Source organism: Pezoporus occidentalis, unplaced genomic scaffold, assembly GCF_034315485.1.
Source record: "Pezoporus occidentalis ecotype Australia unplaced genomic scaffold, CSIRO_AGI_Poc_V1 ctg7, whole genome shotgun sequence".
NCBI classification, from domain to species: Eukaryota; Metazoa; Chordata; class Aves; order Psittaciformes; family Psittacidae; genus Pezoporus; species Pezoporus occidentalis.
The window spans coordinates 5,962,313-5,988,751 of NW_026916052.1; the positions used below are offsets into that span (position 1 = coordinate 5,962,313).

At 43.6% G+C, this 26,439-nt stretch overlaps 2 long non-coding RNA genes across 2 annotated transcripts in view; both read right to left on the reverse strand.

Moving 5' to 3' along the window:
• Positions 1-3,135: 3,135 nt before the first annotated feature.
• LOC134175641 (uncharacterized) lies at positions 3,136-6,850 on the reverse strand. Its single transcript, XR_009969089.1, has 3 exons — positions 6,106-6,850; positions 4,465-4,527; positions 3,136-4,301 (listed from the first exon to the last, which is right to left on the reverse strand). It is a non-coding gene; the product is annotated as an uncharacterized LOC134175641 (long non-coding RNA).
• Positions 6,851-10,687: 3,837 nt separating this feature from the next.
• LOC134175694 (uncharacterized) overlaps positions 10,688-26,439 on the reverse strand; it is a 117,593-nt gene continuing 101,841 nt past the window's right edge. Inside the window, exon 3 of the long non-coding RNA XR_009969110.1 lies at positions 10,688-10,732. This is a non-coding gene — a long non-coding RNA (uncharacterized LOC134175694). The remainder of the gene's footprint in view (positions 10,733-26,439) is intronic.

Below are 26,439 nucleotides of genomic sequence, written 5' to 3' on the forward strand. Positions count from 1 at the left end.
GGGTAAATTGCAATCATCTACCTTCTTTTCCCCCTGTCTCACTCTGCATGTTGCCTGTGGCTAAGGCACAGGAACAGGCTAATTCTTGTCTTCAAGGGATATGAAGAGAGTTCTTAACTGTTTAAAGAAAGCTTAAAAGAAGTGTAATTCTTAAGCGACTTTCCAAGGCTGGTCATTGAAGGTTACACAGAGCTAGATGCAAAGTTGTATAATCCTGTTTTTCAAATGTCAGAAGGAAAAAGGTAAAATTCTCCTTCTGGCTTTCTCCAACCTCTGAGCAATCTGATGCAACACAGATCAATATGTTCGTGAGACAGTGTTCCATGGAAAAGGCAAATCACAACGTTATCTGATATTTGGGTTGTACAAACTCAAGCAAATTGCTGTGAATCACTGCTGTGGATCTAATCGCTACCACTCCTTTCTCTCCATCAGCTCTGCTGCTTGCAAAACAGTGGAAGTACGGATTACACAACTTGTACTTTTTGCCATTAACATGCCTTGATGGTAAGAAACCGGAGTGTGACCAAACAGTTAATTAAAAGGAAACCCCTGTAGCCAGTTTCTCTCTTCTGTGTGCAAATATCTTCACCTCTCAAACAAGAGCAGGTTCAGGAGTTCACAGCCAACACACATCCACTTTTTAAAGCAGAAACCATCACAGGGGAGCAGACTGCTTCAGAGCTGTGGTTAGGAGGAAGCTTGCTAACACAACAAATGGTCAAGCAGACAACATAAACCAACAAATGCTGAACTATTTGAAGCCTGATACGGAACAAAAGGCCTGCCTCCTCAAATGAGGGCCAGAGCTTCAGATCCCAGACAGAAACACATACCAGCTGGCCAGCCATGCAGAATGAAATCCCCCAAAGACCAGTTTCATCATAAGCAGCAGCTGACCGATCACAATTGACAAGACAGCTGACAAGACAGCTCATTCCTTGGGATCCTCCCTCCCTCAGTCTCAGTTGACATGAGCCGCCACTTCTGTCACAAGAGTCTGTGGTATATGTTTGCATGACACAAACTCGTATTCATGTGGAATCAGACCTGATTTTTGTCACAGTCCACCATGAGGCAAGAAGGAATCCCTGTTTCTAGGTGTCAGAAACCAGTGAAGTCAAGATCTCTGCATCCCAAAATGTGCCCTGAGCAAGCCTTTAGCTGCTTTGGGAATGTGGATGGGTCTGTCCCACTTCTGCTGGGATTGAATGGTGCTTTCACACATGGCTGTTACCCCACAGTGATAAACGCATCTGACATCACATATCTGCATTGCCATCTCCATCACTGCTGCCAGTTTTAGGCACTACATTTGTCAGCAGAGATGCACGCCTGGATAGTCGTGCCTGTACTTTATTGGTGCGTTCATGAGCCTAAGTAGAACACTACCGACATTTTAGTGGTGCAAAGACTGAAGTCTCACAGCCAATGCACAAAATGAGACAAGAATGCAGAAGGTCCTTGGAAGAAAGGAAAAGCACAGAGTGGGAGAGGACTTTCTTATAAGGTGAGGACTTCGAACAGGAATGCAACAAAATCCTCTGATATGAACTCTTCTTCAGAAGGCTGGCAGGCATCTCCAAAGACACCCAGGCTGCTGACTTGAACAGAGAATCCTGAAAAGCCCTTGTGAAGCAAGTGACAGGATAAACCAGCTTACACAAAGGTGCATACAAGAGGGGAGGGTGTCTGAGACAGACACTCAAGCAAGGGAGGGACTGTCAGCTGGAAAGTTTGATTCTACATAATGGCTCTAATAAAAATTAGGAGAGTCACCCAAAGACCTCCCAGAAAACAGAAATTTCAGCATCTGCATGTTTTTTGGTTTGTCTATATGTGGTGTACAGCTCTGTTTGCATACAACCCATCCACTTTTCTCCTCAGAAGAGCCACACATTTTAAATGGTTCTGTAATTGTATTTCTTCATAGCAGCAGACAGCTTCAAAAAGAATATCAGAGAAGCCAAAGGAACAAACTCTTCTTGGACTGCTTCCCATCCATGTTATTTTCATTAAAAAACAGGGAGAGCATTGGTGCTCCGAGACTACGGCTGTTTGCACTGTGTGCCTGACTCGGGAAACAAGCAGTTTGTTATTATGGTTATTTCTGGCAATTCAGGCCATTACTGCTCTGAAACATAAAGCAATTCCTATTTCACCTCAAGTACTAGTCTACAGATTCAAAATGTGTGTGCTAAGTCTTAATCTACAGGGTGTCCCACCTGACTGACTAGGAAATAAATCCGAATGGAGCACAGCAAAAAATTACAATAAGCTGCCTGCATCACTTCAGGCCATATTCATCAAGTGACGGCTTATGAGTGCTGCATACTGAAAACACACAGGAGCTGGGTATTGTGAATTCTAAGCCACTGCCCATCATTTCCCTTTACCCCAAGTTCCTTAAAAAAAGGCCAGATCCTCGGCTGCTCTGTGTTAGCAGTCTCATTCAAGCTGATGCTGAATTAAACATGCTAAAGATGTGCACCCTGACTCAAGCAGAACAATTTCTCCCCCACAACTGCAGGAGAAGCTCATCTTTGTTTAAACAGTTTTACAAAGGCTTTAAAATCCACATGCTCACAAAGACTGGGAATTTTGTGGGCGTCAGTGTAGGCTGTGTACACCAGATTTGGGGACATTTATGTAGGCAGGTCCTAAGAAGAGTGTACAACAAACAGGGGGAGGGAGGGACGGACAGTTTCAGTGGTTAGAAACTGTGACTATTGTTCTTGTCTGTCCCTCCACATCAGGTCTTAACACACCCACTAGCTGCTTTATGGCATCCATTAATTTTTGAGAAATAAAATGGAAATAAGTATCCTCAAAAGAAAGCACTTTTAAAATAAGGGATGTTCCCACCCCCCTCCCACAGCACTTTTCCTCTGTGCAGCTCCCCATTTATCATTCATGCATCCACCCTTCCCTGTTGCTGCCATATAGCCACCTCTGTTTGCATGGCAAGATAGCAGCTCTGAAACAATTAACGAATCTGTGAAGAAAAGGGTAAGGTGGGACTGTTTTCCCTACTTCAGGCTAGAATTCTGCATGATTTATGGAAAACATACTAGGGCAGGTAGTAAGCCTGTCCTTTACCACAAGATGCAGGATTTCTGGCTAAAATATGAGAAACCCCATATTAAATGAGAAGTCTGTCAACCCTAGGAGCTCACCCATAAAGTGGATTACTCTGTGAAGTCACAGAGGTTTTCTAGACTACTCATTTTCATATGAGCGTATCGCCCAAGGGGATGTTCAAACAGTGCTTGATGCCTTTGAACCTGACCTACAACCAGCCAATGTCAGTTCAAACCTGGCCGTTGGCAGAAAACAGGGAAAAAAAAGGGAAGAGGAGTGAGACACATTGTCATGGTCTGCCTCTGTCAAAGGACTTCATAGTTTGAGAGAAATCAAACCAGCAGAGCAGAAAGCTCAGATGGCAGTGAAGCTAAATAAATAGCACATGTACTGGAGAAGTGTGGGGCTGACCAGGGAGGCAAGGGATGTCTGGGGAAAGGGCAGAAGGATGGCAGGGAAGGACACAAGGAACAGGACTTGGAAATGCACAGCCATGCTCCCAGACCTACTGAGCTGGGAGGCAAAAAATGTAAAGCCTACCTTTCCTCCATGCATCTTTCCTGTCTTCAGCAAGACCTGGGCAACCATTATCCTGAGTCCCATGTAGTGGGGGATGGTCACTCCCTTATTCCCCATGAGAGCCAGCAGTAGGGCAACCCTTTCCACCTTCCTGGTAGTGTCTGCAAAACACAAAGTGCAGAACTGAAAATGCACCAGGTCAGTGCTTAGCACAGTGTCCCAACCACTGGCAACAGGCTGGGAAGGGAGAAACCATTGACTGAGATGAAGTGTTCACCACCCCTTACATCCTCTCTGTGTCTCTTCAGAGAGCATTTTCATTCAGCAGAGTACACTACGTGGAGATGAACAAGTTACTTCACACTTCTTCAAAAAGCTCATTCTGTGTAAAGGTCAAAAGTCCAAAATCCACATACTCGATCGGATTTCCTTGAAACTAATAGTGCAACATAAATTTGCTATCCAAATACATAAACTTGCCACCACCGAGTGATTTACAAAATGCATTCCTAAAACAATAAAACAAAGAGTCTCCCCGGGGTTTGAAATACTGTTTCTGAGGGCATTTTTTTGGAATCAAACTGACTCCAGACAAAACACATAGGGACTCAGTCCCACAATGTCCATCACAGCTGGTGCGTGATGCCTGTCACCTCCTTGGCAGGTAGTGTGGAGCTGGGAGCTTGGTAAAGTCTTCAGATCTACAAAAGGATTGAATCCCACACTGGGATGGTGCAGCCCTAGCAGGGTGCACACTGGGCTGCTCTGATTCCTTCCCCATGTCAGATGGAGACTGAGGTCTTGTTCTCATAAGCAGACCTGGCTGATTATTGGCCTCACAATCTGGGGGTGGCTTCACCCTACCTTGTGCATGTGCTGGGGCCTGGACCAGTGCTGATGCAACTTTCTGCTGTGCTCAGAGATGGTCTGAGGGACAGCAAGAGAGACCAAGCTGAAAACTGGAAGATACAAGGCAACACATATTAAAGGCACAGTCTCCCCTTCCTCAGTGGAACAGGGAACAGACTAAAGCAGGTTGCTAGGCTGGCAAGGAGGGAATGTGATAAAGCAAGCCTGGCTGAAATTGGTGCAGGCTTTTTCACAGATGGGTGACATAAAAGGAATGCAAGATCTGCTCATATGTGCAGTTAAATAACCCCAGAAGCATGCAGAACTCTAGCAGGCAGCTGCCTTTGATGCATATAGGTGCCAGCTGACAAGGAGTTATTGACTCCTAAAATACTCATGGATTAAGAAGACAGGAAAGGTGGTGAGCTGGAAGTCATAGCCAACAGATATGCATGACAGCAGGTTGGAGAAGGAAGAAGATTCACATGTTTAATGCAGGTTTTTTTTTTTTGTTACATGGCTGTCACATTAAGATTTATAAAGATAAACCTGCTTGGTGGTTTCCCCTCTCTCCACACAATAGAGGACAAGACCTCAGCACTTAGCACAACACGACCAAGTGCCTAAGAGTGGGGAAGAAGGACACAACAACTACACAGCCTCTTCATCCCAGCCATAGCACTGTTTCGGCTGCTTTTGTAGCTAGAGGCACAAATGAGACTTACTTCCAATTGAAGTATTTCTCTTCCATTAAAAGGCAAAGAAACTAGATTACAACTGCTCACACATTGTAAAGTTGTTTATAGCCAAGATGACCTTCCTACCTTGTTTAGTTTGGGATCATTTTGAAATAGCAGGCTAAAAGAGAAATTTTCCATAACCTATTGCCAGTTACTTGAATCAGTGATTTCCAAAATGTGGGCCACAGACAGCTGGTTGGTCACATGTGGCTGGCACTCCTCCCTGTTCATTGCTACTTCAGCCTAAGCACTGCTAAAAATATACCAAATGGTTTCCTAATATTGAGTTCTCATGTGATCACTAGCTAGTGTTGAAATGGTGATGTTAGAAAACCAAAGATGTGAGAGGTGGAAGAGTGGTGCTCCACACGTCAGGAGATGGTAAAGGGAGGCATGGATCACTCCAGGGGAATGTGAGCTGCAAAACTAAACTCCCACTTACAGAAAACAGATAGGCAAAACAACTGATTGTACTGGGAAATTACATCATTTCAGTTAAGGCTGTTGAGAAGTGTGTAGATTGGCTTTAGTGTTTGGTGTTTTTTTTACATTTTCTTCTGTCTATATCTGTTACCTCATCTTATGCTTGGACTATGTACACTGTACAGAGGAGTGTGACTGCTCACCTAACAGGGTGAAGCCTGGGCCCTAGGGTGTGCTGTCAGATACTCAGTGGAAGAGGTTTAACTTCAGTAAAAGCAGCTCTTGACAGACTACTTAATAAACATCTGTACTGCCTAAGCAACACACCATTTTGCCATTTGGGCACCTGAGGTTGTGATGGGCAGTTGCAGAGCAAGCTGCATTTCACTTGTAGGCAAAACAATGTCCACCTGCCTGCTCGTGCCCCAGACCTGCACACCATGTCATGACCCAGACATCTCTGACTCCTTCTGACCACAAGCTGTGCGCCTACCTTGCTGTGGGTGGGCTGCGGTGCAGCTGACTCAAGAAGCATCTGGATCAAGACAGATCTTCAGGTCTTTCATATCAGCCAAAAATGAGAACACGGGCCTGAGCAATTTTCATGACAATGTAACAGATTCCAAGGAGGCTGGGTGCATGGAGATGGGTAAATCTGTTAAAAGAAATACATTTAAAAAATGACATAAATAAGTCAAGCCTCAGTTTATGTTCCCTGTGTGTCACTAACATTTATTCACCTTGACAAAAAGGGGTGGCACTGCTCTGAAGCCCCAGGGATCCGAGACCTTAGCTCAGGCAGTTTATTTAGAGCAGCACGCTGAAATGCAGGCTGTAATGCCCTGCAGATCCCTGGCAGTGGATTCCAGAGAGGACAGGATCCTTGGGAAGGCTATCTGGTGATATCACCCACCTCCACAACAGGAGGGATCTGGGAGCCTGTTCCAAGAAGATCTGGGACTGCAGGCAGGACAAATAAAGCTCTCACATGCTTTTCAGCCAGGCAGCTGCATGTAGTTCAGCAGGAAACACTTTGTACTACGTGATCAGGTCACAGATATAAGAAAAAGGGCACTGAGAGACAGAGTCAACAGCTGGGTTCTCATGTCCATCTGTGTCTTGTTCATGTCGCTAAAAATCAAGTACTCACAAGAGGAACTTGATGTCATATGTGCATGCTGTAACATTTGCTATAAAGGGGACAGTAAAACATTCCCAAAAACATCACGCAGTTACAAAAGTTTTACTGCTACTAAAACAACAGTTGAAAGGTAAGTTTTATGCAAGAAGCAGACAGGAATGTAAGTATGCTGCTTACACTAATCACCCTGAAATTTCTCTTTCAGAGAATCCAAGAATGGAGGGCCAAACTGGCCTATTTGTATTAAGAGAAGTGAACTGGGGGAAAAAAGCAGCAGAAGTTGAACAGCTGCCTGAGAGAAGTGAGGGAAAGTACGTTAAGATCTTCCTGAGCCGCTTCTGGAAGAGACTTCACCTACCATACTGGATTTAGCTATTTGACTTCTATTGAGAAATTCAGGTTATTGAATCTCCATAAGGGGTGTGATAGAGTTGGAAGCCAAGAAAAGTCACTGTAAAATGCAGCAATGTGTTTTGGAGAGGAGTGGAAATAGGCTCATAGAAACCATGATGCCCAGCGTAACTGTTCACTCACCTCCACAGCACAACAATGAAGGGAAGGAAACAAACTGGAAGGACACATTATGGAAGAATCTGCTAAATGCATTATTAAATGCACTGATCTAAGACTGTTGTTCAGTTTATCCAGAGCAGTGTTTCATTCTTGCAGGAATCCTCTTTCTCCATCAATGAATACATTGATACAAAGAATTTTGTTGACTCTGGTAACATCACCCTTTAAATAAATGATGGGACTTACCTTCCTAAACACAGCAGAGGAGGTATTGCTGGGTCATATTCTTGTTCCTCTCTGGATTTCAATGACAGCCAGAGCAGTAGCCACATCTTCTCTAGTACAATGTACAATTTTTTGCACTACTAGGAAGAAGAGTAGAGTCGTCTTCATCCTCCTCCTTGCCATTGGGGGTCTGCATACCCTAGGGAAGCTTCCCAAGAAAATGAGGGGAAGAACAGCAGCAAATTGGGCTGGCTGAGTCAGCAGCATCCTATGTCTGAGCAAGCCCACACAATGCTTCTGCGTGGAGGTGGGAGGATTTCTTTCTACGACATACCTCTGAGAAGTGAGCTGCAGAGAGCATCCCTAAAACCACACCCTCTTACAGGCTGAATTACAACTTATCCTTGGGGTTGAATTATACGGTTAAAAGCTGATGGAAACTCTGGTTCTCTAGAAAAGGGCCTAAGTCTGTCAGATATGGTAAGCAACCGTTTGTAGCCTTACTGTTGAAATCAGACCTAGCTTCAGAAATAAAGTGTGGTGTTACCTACAGCAGAAGGTGACTGAAGAAAGCAAACAGTCCAGACATCACAAGGACCCAAAGCACTATTGCTTGTGACTTGTGTGGGGTAAAAGAAGGGAACCAGCTGCTCAAATGACTGCCCTCTATCTGCTCTTGAGATCAGATTCAAGCCCTGTTAGTTGCTTCTGAAGAGAAGAAAACTGCAGTATATTGCTGCTTCTGTGTGGAAACTACCCTCTAAACAGAGCAGCCAAATCCCTGTAAATTATCTTGTGCTTATCCAGGATGGGGAAAAGTTTTTCTGGACACTTGGGATCCAGCTCTGTATGAAACGGCCTGTTGGATCATGTTATGACAAGTGTCAATCCCAAGACAGTTACAAACTCGTCCCTTGTCAACAGAGGTTCTGAAATTCAGGAAGAGCTTCAAGTGACCTGCCGAAGGTTACTGGCTGCCTTCATGTCAGCACCAAGATTGGAATACCAGACTAGCTGGCCTCCAGTCAAAGTTTTGGCCCCACCTATTCTATATATAGATTATTGTATCATATGCTCCCCCTTATTGCTATGCAACTGGGTGTCAGAGCAAAAACACAATTAAACACTGAACTTGGGCCCCACTGAACCAGATGTTCAGAATGTTCTTTGCCATTATGCTTGTATAGAAAGAGGCCACATGCAGTAATCAATGCTCAGGGTAATTTTTCTAACAAGGTTTTTGACCCTGAGCTCTTGGGAAGGGAAGATGTTGCAATTTGCTCTTTGAAAAACCTTCAATAATTTGATTACAGTAGAAGCTGATTAAGCCTTCTTGTATCAAAGCCAAGTATTGCCTCAAGCTGAGGAAGAGGCCCATAAACAAGGTTGTTTTGTAGCCAGTTGTAACACTGCTTGAGAAGAGGCACCAGTTCTTGCCAGCAAAGCCTGGACTCTCGTGCTCCTACTGCCATCAGCTAGGTGTCAGCAATCCTTCGGAAGTACTCAAAGGCTTTTCTCAATGCTCAGGTTAATGGCAGCACTTTTATACTTGGTCTAACCCTCCCTTGAATCAGCGTTCAAGATCCCAGTCCTACAAACATTACCTTTATAGGTGTGAAATAGTTCTGTATGACGGCATTTTGAAAACACTGAGACAGTCATTTATTTCTGATGTGCCCTAAGGCTACATCCTGTCTATAGTAAATCAACAGCAATTTGCCATTGACTTTGCTTAGGCCATTTTTTCATTTTAGGGGTCACTATGATCCTGATGACAAATCGAGGGTAAACATGCTCCAGGTTGGAGACTTGTTTTCCACAGTGTCTCTCTCTTGCCTTGCTATCACTGATGAATAAAATAGGTATATAGATTCACTCACTGAAGGGTTCTTCTTTCTCATGTTTTTTGCTTTTGATCCATGCGAATACCCAAAGAAATTGGTTTCCAGATATTGGCTTAGCTCAGCTTCTTTGGAAACACAGGAGAGACTGCCACCACAACCACCTGTGAGGAAGCAGGGCCTGATGGTGCCATACTGCTTTCCTCATGATATATTTTGCTCTTTCTGTTTTTTTATACATATGCCTATTCTAACTATACATACACAAATATGGAATTTGTCTGTTTGGGACTTCACATTCCTTTCATTACAAAACTGCGTAAAAAAGACAGCAAATCAATTTCATAGTCAGAGCTCACACAGCAGGAGACAATTCATACTGACATCTGATACCTGCTGGCTGCTGCTTCCAATTATGCCAGATGCCGGAGAGCGGGGATGTCGAAATAACAGTGTCGATGGTGCAATCAAACTAGTTAAGATTCTCGAAGTGTGTTGTGCTTGGTTCAGTGCATCGTCAAATTCCCACCATAAGCAAAATAGTGACACCTATTCCTTTTTTGTTAACTTCTTAACTGGCAAAGAGATACACATTAATTCAATGTAAAGTTGCATCTTTGGATATATAGCTGAATCTGCCTGGGGCTAAATACCAAAAGATTGGAAGGAATGTGAATGAAAAGTGAAATAAACATGATAGGGATTTATAATAATACATCCTTACTAGATCCTACTACAAGGCTTCATTACAGCCCTCAAGGCAAGACCATGCATGCTGCCTGCCCAGTGTCTTGCAGTGCACTAGGGAATGCTGCTGTCATCAGATCAAATTTGGTGCCTTCCAGAAACTGGCTCACAGCTTGTTGAGCAGGAGTAGAAGAATAATAATAGGACAGGGTGCTACTGAGGCATTAACTGACCAGCAGAGCCAGACTCCACCAACAGCTCCAACAGTTGACCTTACCTTGTCAATTAGCACAGAGGCTTTTCCCCAGCAGACATTTCATAGAAAATTATGAACTATATATCAGTGACAGCTATCTCTAGGATTAATGATGTTCCCTGCACAGCATCAGGGCGTGCCACTGAGGTAAGGCAGTGGGATGTCCCAGGCTGACCTTTTCCATGCTGAAATAAAGCTGCAGCAACTTTCTGCATACAACAACTCCAGGTGAGTGATACAATCGTTATGTATATGCAAATTCATGAACACCTCCTATCTTGAGTCTTCAAGACATATACACACAGAAAGAAAATGTTATCCCCACCCCTTCCAATGGCTTCCAGCCTCCAGAGGAGACTGAAATGTCTGTTTTAAAATATCTTTGATGTATGTTATCACCACAGTCAGTGCACATTCACAGACCAGGAAAGCAGCTGCATGTCTGCAGTGGCAGCACCTACAAACAGAAGTGAAAAGGCAATAATTTAAACACTGTATAAAAAAAGATCAATGAGACTGCTGGCCATAGCACCAGAAGCATTCTGTTCTGATTGGAGCAAAATCTGCTAGATTTTTCAGGAGATGGTCACAATAAGACTGTTAATATATTTACAGTATTCACAAATGTCAACTGATGCTTTAAAATGTTTTCATCAAAGATTTCTAAATCTACTACATCTTTGTTAATCTTCAATTAATATGTTTTTAATATGCAATAGGGCTTTTGTTAGCAGAACAAGTAACTGTCATATTAAATCTAAATTAAATGCATAGTTGGGACTCTAATTTAAAATGTTACTCTTAAATCTTTCAGACAACAAGACCTATGACTAAATTAAGCTCAAATATTATGTGTCATTGGCAATAAATTTATAATGCACGAATGCCTCAGTCTTAATTGCATGCCAAGGTATTTCAACTCAAGAATGGAAGAAGTTCAACAAAACTTTAGCTTCATCTGGGCACCTCCACCTCCTTCAGAGGAAAGTTCAAACACACAGGTGAATGCATTGAATTTTCAAATTATATCTGGTTCTGCTCACTGACTTGGATGAGATAGTGTGCCAAAACTATTTAATTAATTGCGGATGTTAACCACTGCATTAATGACATGAGGTAGAATCCATATGTTGGTGGCAGAATGTAACATATACATTCTGTGAGCAGTTGGTTATGATGAGATAAAGAACAATGTATTCAGTTTAAATACCTTGCCTGAATAAAAAAAAAAAGGCCTCAAGCATGATTCGATTAATTACTCAACTAATTACTCTTGTTCCAATAACAGACGTTGACTTGCTTCACATATATTTGAATTTTAGACTTACTGCTGCTAATAAAATTAGTAGTTAGCTTAAATCTAATATAAACAGAATTAATGCACATCTGGGAAATATTCAACATTTAACGATATCTTATTTTTATAGCATTAGTCAGTTGTCCTTTTTCTTTCCAAGTTACTTATCACAGTGCCTGCAAAATCAAAAATTAGTTTTTCAGGATATTTCCAGTTCAAGAGTAAGTTAGTAAAAAATAGGTGGGAGTGGGGAGAAAAGGAGGCAATTTCTTTCATGGAAAATGTACATTAAAAGCTTTTATAAGAAACACTCTGAAATGAAGACAGATTATTTTCCTAACTCAGAAACCTGTTTACACTTAAAAAAAAAAAAAGTTTTCATTTCTGAAACACATCAATATCAGAGGAAATAAAATTTAAATTTCCACTGTGTTCAGAAACGCCACATGGGGAGCAGGGGAGAAAAAGGAGAAAAAGAATACTTTTATGTGGAAAAACTCTAACCAGATCCCAGGTATGTCAAAGACTTTAATTTTCCAGTCAAAAATTGTGACCATTTTTAACAAACAATTAAAGCGTTTAAAGATTTTACAGTATGTTTTTATCTGGTCTTTACACTGCACCAACTTTCTTACCAGTACAGTTCATGCTTTGCCAAAAGAAAAAAAGAAAACCACAGCACAAAGACACAAGCATTTACTCCAGCAAGATTACGTTATGTCTAAAATTAAATTATAAAGAACAAGAGTAACTACCAATATGTGGATGAGTGGAAAAAAAGCGCAAGGGCTGCATTAATAAGATCAAACAGCTAATTTCAGGCTCCAGTGCCTTACCGCTTCTAGGAGGCAGGACTTTTCCTGCAGAGGGAGTGACCAGGGAAGAAAGATCTAAGATTGGGACAGAATTCTTTTAAGAACCATTTCTCCCAGTATGCTTCGTCATTTATGCTCAGCCTCTCCCAGAGTTACATTGTATAGGGAAATAAGGATGAGGCAGAGGAAGCTACCTGTTTCGGACCCTGGAAGAGGCAGAATTGCAGTCAGTTCCTGAAGAGCGTTCACCTCATGTTTCTTTCAGCATGCTCATGCAGCCCTAGCTCTTATGTACATATTTTCAGACCTCTAAAACACTGCTGAACCCTGATTAATTCTGATTAATTGTCCAAAGACTGAGTCAATAATAAATGAGCTAATTACAACCAGTTGTCCCTTTGGGACTGTCACAAGGCTGATAAAGATCAGCCAGTTGCAGGAACAAGCCATCACAGATCCTTACTCTTCCCTAAAGAACAATTTAGGTTTACACTAAACCTCAAATTGCCACTGATAGATAATGTGCTAAATGTACATAATTTCACCTGTGCGAGAATCATAAAATATTTAGCTCCACAGTGTTGGCCAAAAGAACAGATAAAAACATCAGAGCAGTACTCCTGGCCCTTTTTTTACCCCATGAGACACATGGAGTGCATGAAATAGGATAGTAGAGGTGCTGGACCCTTTTCAGCCTGCTTAAAACCACAGAAAACAGTGTCTTCTTCTGAAAGAAAAAATAAATGTATGATAAATGTATAGGGAAAAAATGATTTTGAAATGTCATGTCTCAGTGTTCAGACAGGGGTATGATAAATGTATAGATTTCTGTGTCTTGTGCATTGTATTGCTAGTATAAATCATGACAGCAGCGAATTAAGACATAAGGGAGGTTGGGGAAAAGAGACTAGGAAAATAGAAGGTGGTCTCGTGAGGCAGGAAGAGTGGAACAAATTCACTGCTGAAGGAGCAAAATCACTGAAGAGAGCAAGTGCTTCTTTCAAAGGAGCTTTACCCACCTGCAGCACAATGCAGCTTGGTCTGTTGACTCTTCCCAACTTAAAGCAATTCCTAAAAGCTGAACTGCCAGTATGTTCTCTGCTTTCAGGAAAAAAATGAGACGTGTTACAATGAACGGCTCTCTGAGGTTTCTGATATGTGTCAAGGTCACACATACGTATATATGACTGTTTGCTGTGAGGTATTGTTACTAACTGGCATCTTTTCCTTTACAGAAATGTTCAAGTGCTCCAGAGTTTTTAATGATGTGCTTTGACTGTGAGTCTCCATAGATGAAAAAGGGGAGAACTAACAGGAAATAACTCCTTCAGCAGTGAGAGCTGGAGGATTGGCTCAGTTATGGAGCAGAAGCGTTGCCTAGAGAATCCTGCATTGTCCTTAATGTGTTGCCAGCCCTGAATGTGCACAGAAAGATTAGGAAACCATTCTTTGTGCATGTTTTATGTGTATTTGTTCTTCCTACAGCTCTTCCAGATGAGGAACTATTGTCCAGTGATAAGAGTTTGAAGTCTATTCCAACTTTATCACAGAACTGCTGTATGACATTAAACAATAAAAGGAAAAACAACAGTTTGCCATGCCTAGGCATCAGGTTTCTCAGCACAGGTTTCATAACTATTGTTATGCAAATGCCTCCAAAATTTCAAAAATGTGCATATGTTCTGTGTTCCCTTTTCATGATATATCTTCAATTTTAGGCAAGTATTCTTTATTATTATTTCATAATGAATATTAGTTTAGAACTACCACTAATTGAAAGAAAAATGTACAGTAAATGTTACTGAGCAGTGTTTTTTTTTTAAATCAGACCCCTAGTCACATTGAGTTACTTATACATCTGATTAGTATAAAGATCAAGAATTGCTCAGCAATAATTCTTTACAATAGCCACCAAGGAAGGGGAGGAAGTATTCGACTGGACTCCTCACAAAGACAAAAACCTCAAATCTGTAAAAAGTAACAATTCACTGAGATCTTATGCAAATTGGAAAAACATCCAGATATCTGGCAAAGTATAGTCAGAGCAAATCTACTTACTTTGTAAATGCTTCAAGATCCCCAGTTGCCAGGTGCAACCATGATGCAAAATATTATTGAGATTCATTTGTTCTAATGGCACATGTGCAGTAAGAAGTTGAGTGTTTTGTAATAGAAGTTTCCAAGTAGCTATATATGTTGTATTTAACTGTCCCATAACCAAACATATATTTAGGGTTCATGGTAGCAAATTTGGTATAAAAGTTCAGATAGTTCATGAAAAGCAAAAATAGGAACATTTACCTATATTGTGCCAAATCATAGCAGTTATGTTCATTCTTGGAGAGAAAAGAGTGACTAGCATCTGACACTGCTGTGCATATAGCATTAGCTATATGGATTCCTAAGTTTTTCCCTAGAAAAGGGAAGAAACCAGCATCTGGAATACTCATTTTTTCAGACCAGGAATCCTTCCAAGGCTTTTCTGGAAGCATGCATTTCTTTTGCTCAAGCCAATGAAGTTTCATGAAAGAGACAAAATCCCCTCCTCCCAGCCAGTGCAGCCACTGGGCCCTTTTTCCGCAGCAAGGGCCCTTTCTGCAGGTGGAACAGCCATGGATGTCCCATGTGTGGCTTGTCCAAGTGTGGAGCAAGCAGTGAGGAGCTTGCAGTGAGGAGCTTCCACTAAGGAGTACAGATCAGAGGGAGTGATTTTCTTCAGCTTGTTTAAAGATCTGAAGACTTTTCCCCAGAGCCTAGTTATCGAGAAAAATACAAAAAACAAGAGATGCCACAAATACTTTGTCAACTTCAGATCTTCCTGGCTTAAAGATGTTACAGAGAGCTGTTTCCAGCTACATCACACTATTTCAATGGTTTTACTGATAGACTGAGGAGGAGCAATCTATTCCAATTCAAATACATTTTGTTCCATAGAAAACTGGACTTTACCCAGAAGAAATCCTTCATGGGAACATTTTAACAGCATTAAGTAGCACCTATTAGGTCAGACTTCCCAGCATGTACTGTATTTCCACAGAAGTAGAGACAGGTAACAGTTTGGTTTGTTGATGTGGCTGGTTATTCTGAACCAAAACCTCTTCAAGATGTGCTTAGAAAGCACATAAAAATCTGTCTACAGAACAGCTTTCTAAAACCACAGCTACTGTGGAGCAGACACAGGGTAAGTATCTCTGTGCCACTGACCAAGGAATTGAGGTGCAGCTTGTGAATTCCCTTTGAGATCGTGGACTTTTTGTGCATTGAAACGCCCATGAATATTTCCTATAAATCCTTGCCCTGTAATTTTTTGAGTGGTTGCTACATCTCTGTATCAGAATAGATTGCTCAGTAAAGACTATCAGCACCAGCATCGGCCTTGACTAAGTAGAACAAATTTATAAAGAAACACTTTTCCCCAAGGGCTTTGAAGAATGGAGCATAGTAAGGGATAGCATGGCATGAGATAAATCTCAGTCAGGAGAGGGACATCAGAAGACATTTGCTTGTACTGCAGGACACCCCTTTCCCTGCAGGAAAGCTAACAGAGTTGATCATAGGGAATGCTGGACTGCAGATGTTAGGAAAAAACGACTTTAAGCTTCTGGGATCTCAGCTCAGAAAGCAGTCCTACAAAGACTCCATTTCAGAAAATTGTTCCTAGAAACACTGATCAGAGACAATCCCTGGACTCTGCCCAGGTTAAGACAGCTTGAAGACATGTGGCTCCAATTTGGGGTATACACCTAGAGCGTGCTGGTGCATATCGAAGAGGGAGAGCCTGAGCAGGCTGTGACAGTGCATTTTTAGTATCTGTTGCCTTGCAGCACCTGGTAAGTGCTTCGAAGACTGGTGACTGAAAAGTGCAGGTTTTCCACAGTGAAGATCTGGTCCTTTTCCTTAGTATTTGACTCACAAAATAATCTAGGCTTTCCTAGGTAAACATCCCCCTGTCTTTGTGGTACATGTCAGAAAGCACTCAAGTTAAAAAAAAAAACAAAACAAAACAATACTGTTGGAAATCTCTCATAGCAAAAATATTCAAGATTCTTGTTTACTTTCTCATGCTTTCACAGTGTGAATGAATGCTGGCCATGCATCATACAGAAAATTGTCATAGCTGTGCAGATATTTCCTCCCATCTATATTTTTTTCCTATCTAACATAGAGAGGTCATCTCAACGTTTCTATCATATGTCAGTTAGGACAGTTTGTGACACCTTATTTTCAGCAGGTCAGACTTCTCACTTAAAAAGAAACAAAGCCAAAACCCAGAAAACCTTATCAAATGAGAATGCATATGAATAGCTTTATGCCAGAGGACATCAAATTTTCTATTTTCTTGCCATTTTTGGCAAATTATTTGGAAGCATTTTTTCTGCTTGCTAGGTATCACATTAAAGAGCACTGAAGAGGTGGCTACAATGAAACTGGCTGGAACGAAACAAAAAACTTTTACTGATGTAGCATCCAGAGACAAAACAGCTAAAAATGGGAACAGGGGCAGTTACCAAATTATGTATATGTTTTTTCTCACGGGCTTCCCTGGAGTGGGAGCTGCACAGAATCCAGCTGTCCCAGCTTCACTGCAGCTTAAAGCTGGTCAGAAATACCCTCCCCACATCCAAAATCTTTCAGTTGCTGCTGACTTGATTACAAGACTCATTTTAAGATCCTGTTGATTTTTAAAGCAATGCTCAATTTAGGCTTTCATATAACTAAATGAGGTTTTGGTTCCCTGTTGCCCAGGTCACATTCCGTACTTGGTAGATATTGGGCTAGAGCTTATACAAAACCACTGTAGTGCTATAAATCATTAAGTGTCAGAGTCTTTCTGTATTATGTCCAGCAGCCCTGGAGCATACTGCTTGTAGAGATTCAGGAAGCATCAATTCTGTAACTACTGTCACATCAAGTTTGAAAGCATATTTCAACAAGAATTTCTTTTCTAATCCTTGTAGCAGTAATTATTTAAGCTTCAATCATAATATCCCCCATTATTTTCAATACAGCATAGTTTTAGACGTGTACATAAAATGTTGCAGTCAAAGCGAGGTTGCATAAGTAAAGGGAAAATTTCCCATACAGCCTGTCACATGGAGTCCAAGGAGACTTGATTTCTGAACTGAAAAAATATCCCTGCATTTTCCTAGTCCAGTTTGCATGGAACTCACAAGCAGCAATGTTCATGGTGCTGCAAATGCAGAACCTAATATTCAGACAGGCAAAAACACCCCTTAACATTGTTCATTACAAATTCAAATGTATTGCCTGAGACATCACATGAGGTCATAAAATCTCACAGCTAATAACTTATAGACAATAATTACTGAATCTGACCTGAACACATCATACAAAGTCACAGGGCTGCAGGTAATCAAATCAGACATTTCTGTGAATGCAGAAGACATATTTCCAAACCAAGGATCAGGCCTGCAGCACGTGGGAATGATGTAAAATGAAATTAATGGGAACCAAGTTAAAAAGCAGACCACTCCCTTTAGCATGCAGATGGCTTTTCCAGACATGGGAGCAATCTCAGAGAGCTTGTCTGAGCTATGTCTGCTCACTCCAGTCCTGGAACAGCAGAGAACAGGCATTGGTCTGATGGTGCAACAGAAGAAGGGACTTTCTTCTTGGTTTGGCTGCAGTGCCAACCATTAGGACTAGCTCAAGCCCAAAGCCAGGTACCATGAATCTCAGAGCAGTTCTGATGTTTCTCATCCAGGCTTTTGGAATTATAAGTAGAGCCCAGGTTTTGAAACACTTCAAACTGCTGCTAGAGCTCAGTGTTTTATAATTAATTGTGGAAAATCACAGCATGCTATCTATTGGCCTTGGTCCAGTAATAACATATTGTGGGCTCCACTTCGCTGGCCCTGGAGAAAACAGATATCAGTGATGTAAACATACTTCCCACTGAAAACATTGACGATCCTGTCATGACAAAGTTAAAAATAAATTTGTCTTGAAGAAAACTTGCAAAGGGTAATGTAGAAAACTAAGAAAAGGGGTGTAGAATCCCTGCTATACATAGCTTTGTTCCAACTGAAACACAGGAAAAATTAACATAAAAAAATCTCAATTCCCATTTCATGCCTACTTCTGAGAAATCATTTCCCTCCAATTCAGGTTGACCTTCTGAAGAATACATGGATGTGATTATCCCCTCAAGGACCCAGAAGAAATAATGTACCATGGGTGTCACACACAAATGTCTAGCCTTTACCCAGACTGTCCCACTCAGCTTTGCTATTGACAAAACATCATTACAAAAAAGGTCAAAGTAACAAATTGCTAGAATATTAGAAGATATTTTTATAGCCAAGAGATTCATTTTCCCTGCAACATAAACACTAACATATGCTACAACATACCCACAAGAGGAAAGATAAATGTTAGCTTCTACATAATAAAAATACAAATTTGCCAAAGATCTGTGCACACTTACATAAACTAACAACACGTGAGACAGGGAATCTCACACAAGTACTAAAGCATATGGTAAATTACAGTAGGAAGGCAGGCAGACCATTAGACCTTCAGATTAATTGTGATTATTGACATACTTGCCTCCTAGTCTTTCTTTCTCTACAGTTATATAAGACTACCCTGAGCTTCTAAAATTAAAGCAAAACAGTAACAAAGCTCAGTGTTTTCCCAGTGCTGGAGGTGGGCTCTGCCGAAAAGGACCCTGAAAACCCAGCTCTGTGCATTCTCACACCAAATCTGAGACAGGCCCTTTCCCCTCTGCAGAGGTGACACATCCATTGCAGCACATTTTACAGGAATCCCTGTATCCCCAGGAGGCCTTGCTGCCCTGTTTGGTGCTGGTCTATCACCTGTCACCAGTGCAGGCAGCCCAGCCCCATCAGGCCACAGGTGGGGAGCAGGGACACGATGGCAGTGGCAGGTAGACGCAGCCCCAGCACAGGTGCCACAGCACTGGGCCCAGCCCCAGCCATCACCACACAGCTCCCGGCCTCTCCCCTCCCAACAAAGATGTTACTAGCATCACTGTGGGCAGACTGAGAGAGGCAGGCAAATGCAGCGGAGTTGACCAAAGGGAATTTTGCTATTCTAAATACACAGAGAGGATATCTGCAATGCAGCTCTAGCAGGCCAGTGTATTTAATGAAGCAGCGGCACAGCAGTTTCCATGTCATTTGTGCTTTCTGCTAGCAAAATCTCCCCCACCCCCTTCTCCCACACTCCCTTTTGTTTTTTTCATTTTTCATAGAATCATAGAATAGTTAGGGTTGGAAAGGACCTTAAGATCATCTAGTTCCAACCCCCTGCCACGGGCAGGGACACCTCACACTAAACCATGCCACCCAAGGCTCTGTCCAACCTGGCTTGAACACTGCCAGGGATGGAGCATTCACAACCTCCCTGGGCAACCTATTCCAGTGCCTCACCACCCTAACAGGAAAGAATTTCCTCCTTATATCCAATCTAAACTTCCCCTGTTTAAGTTTTAACCATTACCCATTGTCCTGTCACTACAGTCCCTATGAAGAGTCACTGTCCAGCGTCCTTGTAGGCCCCCTTCTGATACTGGAAGGCTGCTATGAGGTCTCCACACAGCCTTCTCTTCTCCAGGTTCAACAGCCCCAACTTCCTCAGCCTATCTTCATACAGGAGGTGCTCCAGCCCCCTGATCATCCTCGTGGCCCTTCTCTGGTTTTGTTCCAACAGTTCCATGTCCTTTTTATGTTGAGGACACCAGAACTGCACACGATTCCCCAAGTGAGGTCTCACAAGAGCAGAGTAGAGGGGCAGGATCACCTCCTTCGACCTGCTGGTCACACTTCTTTTGATGCGGCCCAGGGTACGGTTGGCTTTCTGGGCTGCAAGCTCACACTGAAGCCGGTGCATATTCATTTTCTCATTGACCAAAACCCCCAAGTCCTTCTCTGCAGGGCTGCTCTGAATCTCTTCTCTGCCCAACCTGTAGCTGTGCCTGGGATTGCTCCAACCCACGTGTAGGACCTTGCACTTGTCATGGTTAAACTTCATGAGGTTGGTATCAGCCCACCTCACAAGCGTGTCGAGGTCCCTCTGGATGGCATTCCTTCCCTCCAGCGTATCAACTGAACCACACAGCTTGGTGTCATCGGCAAACTTGCTGAGGGCACACTCAATCCCACTGTCCATGTCAGCAACGAAGATGTTGAACAAGTCCAGTCCCAGCACTGATCCCTGTTGTTACTGGTCTCCAGCCTGACATTGAGCCATTGACCACAACAATTTGCGTGCGGCCATCCAGCCAGTTCTTTTTCCACTGAGTGGTCCATCCATCAGATTGATGTGTCTCCAATTTAGAGACAAGGATGTCATGTGGGACAGTGTCAAACACTTTGCAGAAGTCCAGGTAGATGACGTCAGCTGCTCTACCCCTGTCCATCAGTTCTGTAGCCCCATCATAGAAGGCTACCAGATTATTCAGGCAGGATTTCCCCTTAGTGAAGCCATGCTGGCTGTCACCAAGCACCTTGTTGTTTTTCATGTGCCTTAGCATGCCTTCCAGGAGAATCTGCTCCAAGATTTTGCCAGGCACAGAGGTGAGACTGACTGGTCTGTAATTCCCCGGGTCATCCATTTTCCCCTTCTTGAAAATGGGGGTTATATTTCCCTCTTTCCAGTCGTTGGGAACTTCACCTGACTGCCATGATTTTTCAAATATGATGGCCAGCGGCTTTGCAACTTCATTTCCCAGCTCCTTCAGGACCCGCGGATGGATTTCATCAGGACCCATGGACTTGTGTACGTTCAGGTTCTTAAGATGGTCTCGAACCAGATCCTCTCCTACAGTGGGCCCAAAGTCTTCATTCTCACAGTCCCTGCACGACTTGGGTTGTGCTGTCAGAGCCTTTGCAAGTGAAGACCGAGGCAAAGAAGTCATTCAGAACCTCAGCCTTCTCCAAATCCAGGGTAGCCAGTTCTCCCAATAGCTTCCAGAGGGGGTCTACATTGTCCCTAGTCTGTTTTTTATTCACTACATACCTATGGAATCCCTTCCTGTTACCCTTAATATCCCTAGCCAAGTTTAATTCTAACTGGGCCTTAGCTTTCCTAACCTGTTCCCTAGCTTCCTGGACAACATCCCTGTACTCTTCTCAGGTCCTTGCTTCCACATTTTATAAGCCTCTTTTTCCCTTCAAATTTTCCTCAGGAGCTCCTTATTCATCCAAGGAGGTCTCCTGGCCCTCCTGCTGCACTTCCTTCTAGTTGGGATGCAACACTCCTGAGCTTGTAGCAGGTGGTCCTTGAATATCAACCAACAGTCTTGCCCCCCCCTGCCCTCTAGGGCTATATCCCATGGAACCTTACTAAGCAGGTTCCTGAAGAGGCCAAAGTCTGCTCTTTTGAAGTCCAGGGCAGTGAGCTTGCTGCACGCTCTTCTCACTGTCCTGAGGATCTCGAATTTGACCATCTCATGATCGCTGCATCCAAGGCTGCCCTAGGTAGTCACATTTCCAATGACCCCTTCCCTGTTGGTGAGCACGAGGTCAAGCACGGCACCTCTCCTTGTCGGCTCCTCTACTACTTGCAGAAGGAAGTTGTCTTCCACACAATCGAGGAACCTCCTGGATTGCTTGTGCCGGGCTGTACCGTCATTCCAACAGATGTCAGGGTGGTTGAAGTCACCCATGAGAACAAGGGCCTGTGAGCGTGAGGCTTTTCCTATCTGTCTATAGAGTGCTTCATCCGCAGGTTCTCCTTGATCAGGCTGTTTGTAACAGATCCCCACAGTAATGTCTCCCATAGCTATATTCCCCTTAACCCTGACCCACAAACTCTCTGTTAACTGATCACCTGTCCCCAGAGAGAGTTCCATACTCTCCAGCCTATCCATAAAGGGCAACTCCCCCTCCCCTCTGCCAGGCCTGTCTTTTCTAAAAAGCCTGTAACCTTCCATTCCAACACTGCAGTCATAGGAGCCATCCCACCATGTTTCTGTGATGCCTATTATATCATACCCCTGTAGATGTGCCCACATCTCTAATTCCTCTTGTTTGTTCCCCATGCTAATGGCATTTGTATAGAGGCATCTGAGCCGAGCTCCAAATGAAGCCGGCTCATTGGCTGGAGCGGCTGGGATATCTCTACATTGCTCAGAGCATTTATTATAGGTGCTAGCAACTGACTGGGTCTGTTGGGATGGAATGATGCCCCCCTCCCCCAACACATCTAGTTTAAAGCCTCCTTGACCAGTCTGGCAAGCCTCCTACCAAAACTGCTTTTCCCCTTCTTTATCATCAGACCAGCTCCACCAGCCCCCAGTAAACCTGGCCTACAAACTTGGGTCCCGTGTCCAAGACACCCAAACCCCTGACTATGACACCACCCTTTTAACCAGTTATTAACCTGGCAAATCCTCCTAGCTTTTCTTAGGTCCTCCCCTGTACCCTGGAGAATTGATGAAAAGACTATCTGAGCTCCAGAGCCTCTAACCACCTCCCCCAGGGGTCTCTAGTCCTTCTTTATGTTCCCCAGGCTACTACTATCTATACCACTAGCACCCACATGAGTCACTAGAAGTGGGTGATAGTCCATGGGACTTACTAGAGCAGGCAGCCTCTCTGCAACATCCCTGATCCATGCCCCTGGTAGGCAACACATCTCCCTTGAGACAGGGTCTGGCCGGCAGACGAGTGCTTCTGTCCCTTTCAGTGTAGAGTCCCCTTCCACTACGACCTGCCGCTTTTTCCTGGCAGCACCAGTAGAGATCTTCTTTACCAGTGCATCAGCCGGCTGTTTCTGATGCGAGTGCGCTTCCTCATTAGCCCCCTGCAGGACAGCAAAGCTGTTCTGCGTGGGGACAGGGGATTTAGGGGGAAGCCCCTTGCTTTTAATTGTCTTCTTCCTCCTTTTTTGTTTGTTTTTTGTTTGTTTTCTGTCACTAATTCCCAGCTTCCCGGGTTAGCGGCCTCCTCCTTTCCTTCATGAGCTAGAGGGGAAGCTCGAAGCCCCTGCACAGTTTGGGCCGGGAACAAGCATTCCTGCTTCCTCTCAGCTTCCCTGACATCTCGCAGCCTATTGACAGCATCCCGCAGCTCAGCCCCTGCTGCAGGAGGACCTCCACCAGGGAGCACCGAGGGCAGCCCTGCCCATTGTGCACCCTCCCCTCACCAGACCAGTGCAGGCACTCTCCTCTCTACACCCCGAGCTCTGCACTGCAGCCTCCCCTCTCATCTTCTCTGTCTGGGTGCCTACGCTGGCCACCACCGGGCCCTGGTCATAGGACGACCGCTCACCATCCCGCTCGCCTGCCCACGCAAACTGCAGTGCAAACTGCCTCGACCCGCCCTGTTTGCCCGCTCTGTTCGCCGCGCTGAATGTTTTTCATTCCAGTGGTTTGTGTGTGTGAGGGGAGACCCTGGTGCTCACAGATGAGCCAGGGGCTCCTCAGTTGGCTGCGACCAAGCAGCTTCGCTCCGTGCTCTGCTGCCCTGTCTCTCACAGCAGGGGAAAGGCTCACAATGGCTTATGGTCCCAAAGCAGCATCCAAATCTGAGAAGCCTGGGCTTGACAGATACATTTCACAGACACCCCCAGTGGCATGGCTGGCTGCATGAAAGGGGGCAGCTAGGGCTTGCTCAGCAATGTGCCGGGGAGCTCAGTGGATGCATTGACAGTCCTGGTGCCCAGTTGTGCAAATGTGGGCAGCCCGTTTCCCGCATCCTGCTACTCTTCCAGGACTAACTCCACTAGGCCAGCCGGCCATGGCACCTGTCATCTCACATTAAAGCCAGGGACATTTGAGGGACAGAGTGAAATAAAATCTGCCATGTGAGCTGGGCTGAGCTGCCCCCATGGGCACTGTTGAACAGTGCTTCCCCTGTACAGGACAACCAGGGCTGCTACAAGCAGGACATCACTTTTCCATGTGTGCATGCATCCCACCTCCAGAGACCCAATGGCTGGAAAGCACAGGCCTCGTGGCCACTGCAAGCAGATTTCAGCTCTGCCTTCTTTTCACCCAAACAGCCTCTTTGAGAGGATATCAGCTCCACCTTAACCAGCTCACCCATCCCTAGTTTTCCATCTTCTTTCTTCCACTCTTCCTTCATACAAAGAGATATAGATCTAGAATATATACTAGATGTATATTTTAAAAGCCCACTGATTTAGATGTGCGCAGACATAAAATCAATTCCTGAGCCTATGGTCTCACCACACCTTTGTGTGGCTTATAATGGAAAAGTCAGTAGTAAAATTAAAAGTGTTGTTAACTTCCAAACGGTGCTTTCTGTTGTTTTATGTTTGGCATAACTGACCAAATGGGACATGTTCACTTTTAATGGTGGCTTTATTTATTTTTCCTACAGTATTTCTTTAGTACTTTTTCCTTTTATATGACATATTAATACATAATTCAGTGGTTTTATGTCTCCCTGCACAGTCTGCATGATTTCTTGTGCCATTGAACAGTACTATTTATGACCAATTGGCCAAAATGTCTTTTTTTATTAATCTTTCCTGGTCATGGGTTTGCTTGCTTGTTCTTTTGTTTTCTTGCCATTTTCAGAGCCTGCCAGAGTGCTCAACTCCCCAGTTTCCCTGCCTTGAACATCTCACTCCAAAGGGTCAGAATTTGCATGTTTACCAAGAAAAGTCAGCCAGCTCACAGAGGTTCAAATATAGCAGAGGCATCAATGTTCTCAAAGCTGTTATCAATAAACGTCTTCTTGCATTATCGTGACACATGAGAGGACATATGTGCACCAGATGCCCCTTTTAACTCTAAAACCAGCAGCCCCATTGTACCTAGCTCGGGATGCATGGCTGTTCCCAAGCCATACATCCCAAGCCATCAGTCCCATCCCCCCCCCCCGCCCCATCTTTCCATGCCACCTTTCTGGGGCACTGAAAGCAATGTAGCACTGCAGGTTGCAAGCCCAGCTTGGCAGGCAGGTGGCCAGACTGCCGGCAGCAGCATCAGTGCAAAGAAATCAAGTAGCACCTTCTCTGTAAACATTGGTTGCAAGCATGTCAAAAGGACTTGGTTATCAGCATCTAGTGTGCACTTTTTAACTGAGTAATTACTTTATCCATAGGTTAAGCACTCACTGAATCCGATCATTATATTGCCACTCTGTCAGTACATGGTGTATATCCTTAAAAGCCATTTCTGGGATATTTTCCATCTGCACATCCTCCTCAGGCAATAGCAGAGGACACAGAGACCTTCATTAGCCCCTTGATGAACTACAGACATCCCGCTTGTTAGTCTATTATCTAACTGCTTATCAGACACATTCTAAAGCTCTCATTATTTTACTTTCACACTGCTGTAATTAGCCTCCGCATTTTTCAGACACTCTTAGTCTTGCTTCAGCCTACACACACAGATTGCACAGAAAGAAGGTTCAAATACTGATGCCATAAATGCAGACCTTTTAAAGGTGACCTGTAAAAGACTGCTGATAAAAGAAGCTGGGGAGTTTCTTTTGCGTTTGTTTTCATTTCCTTTGGGTATAGTCTGCTTCTCCTCTGAGCCCTCTGAACGTTGCCAGGGATCAAATACTGCTCAACTACCTGGTGCAAATAATTTCATTGACATAAGGTAGCTGCTTATGAAAGGTGAGCAAGATTCAGCCAGACTCAGGTAAGGAAGGTGCTTTCTTCCTTGCGCCATTCCTCATAGGTATCTTTCCTCTCTTTTTTTCCCTTTTATTAAAGGATGGTCTCAAATGTTGTTTTTTGCAGAACATACCTTCCAACCTAGAAACAGCAAGGGGAATTATTTTGAAAAAGCAGGTGAAAATCTGCTTTCTTCAAGGTCTAAGGTTTCTTTGTCATAACCAAGCATTTATGATAATCAGATACGATGCTGGATAGTCCATTGCACCTTGAAACGACTGTAATGGTAACAGCAAGCATGAGTATACGACCAGGACTAGTTACTGTGAGTGCAGGAAGAGCCTTGTGGTCTGACTCTGTTCACCAGCAATTTCCTCTCAGTTTTCTTGTAGAACAGTGCAAAAACAAATAAGCAAAAATGCTGCTGCTAAGGAGCAGGCTCATCATCAGCACCATGAGCTCACA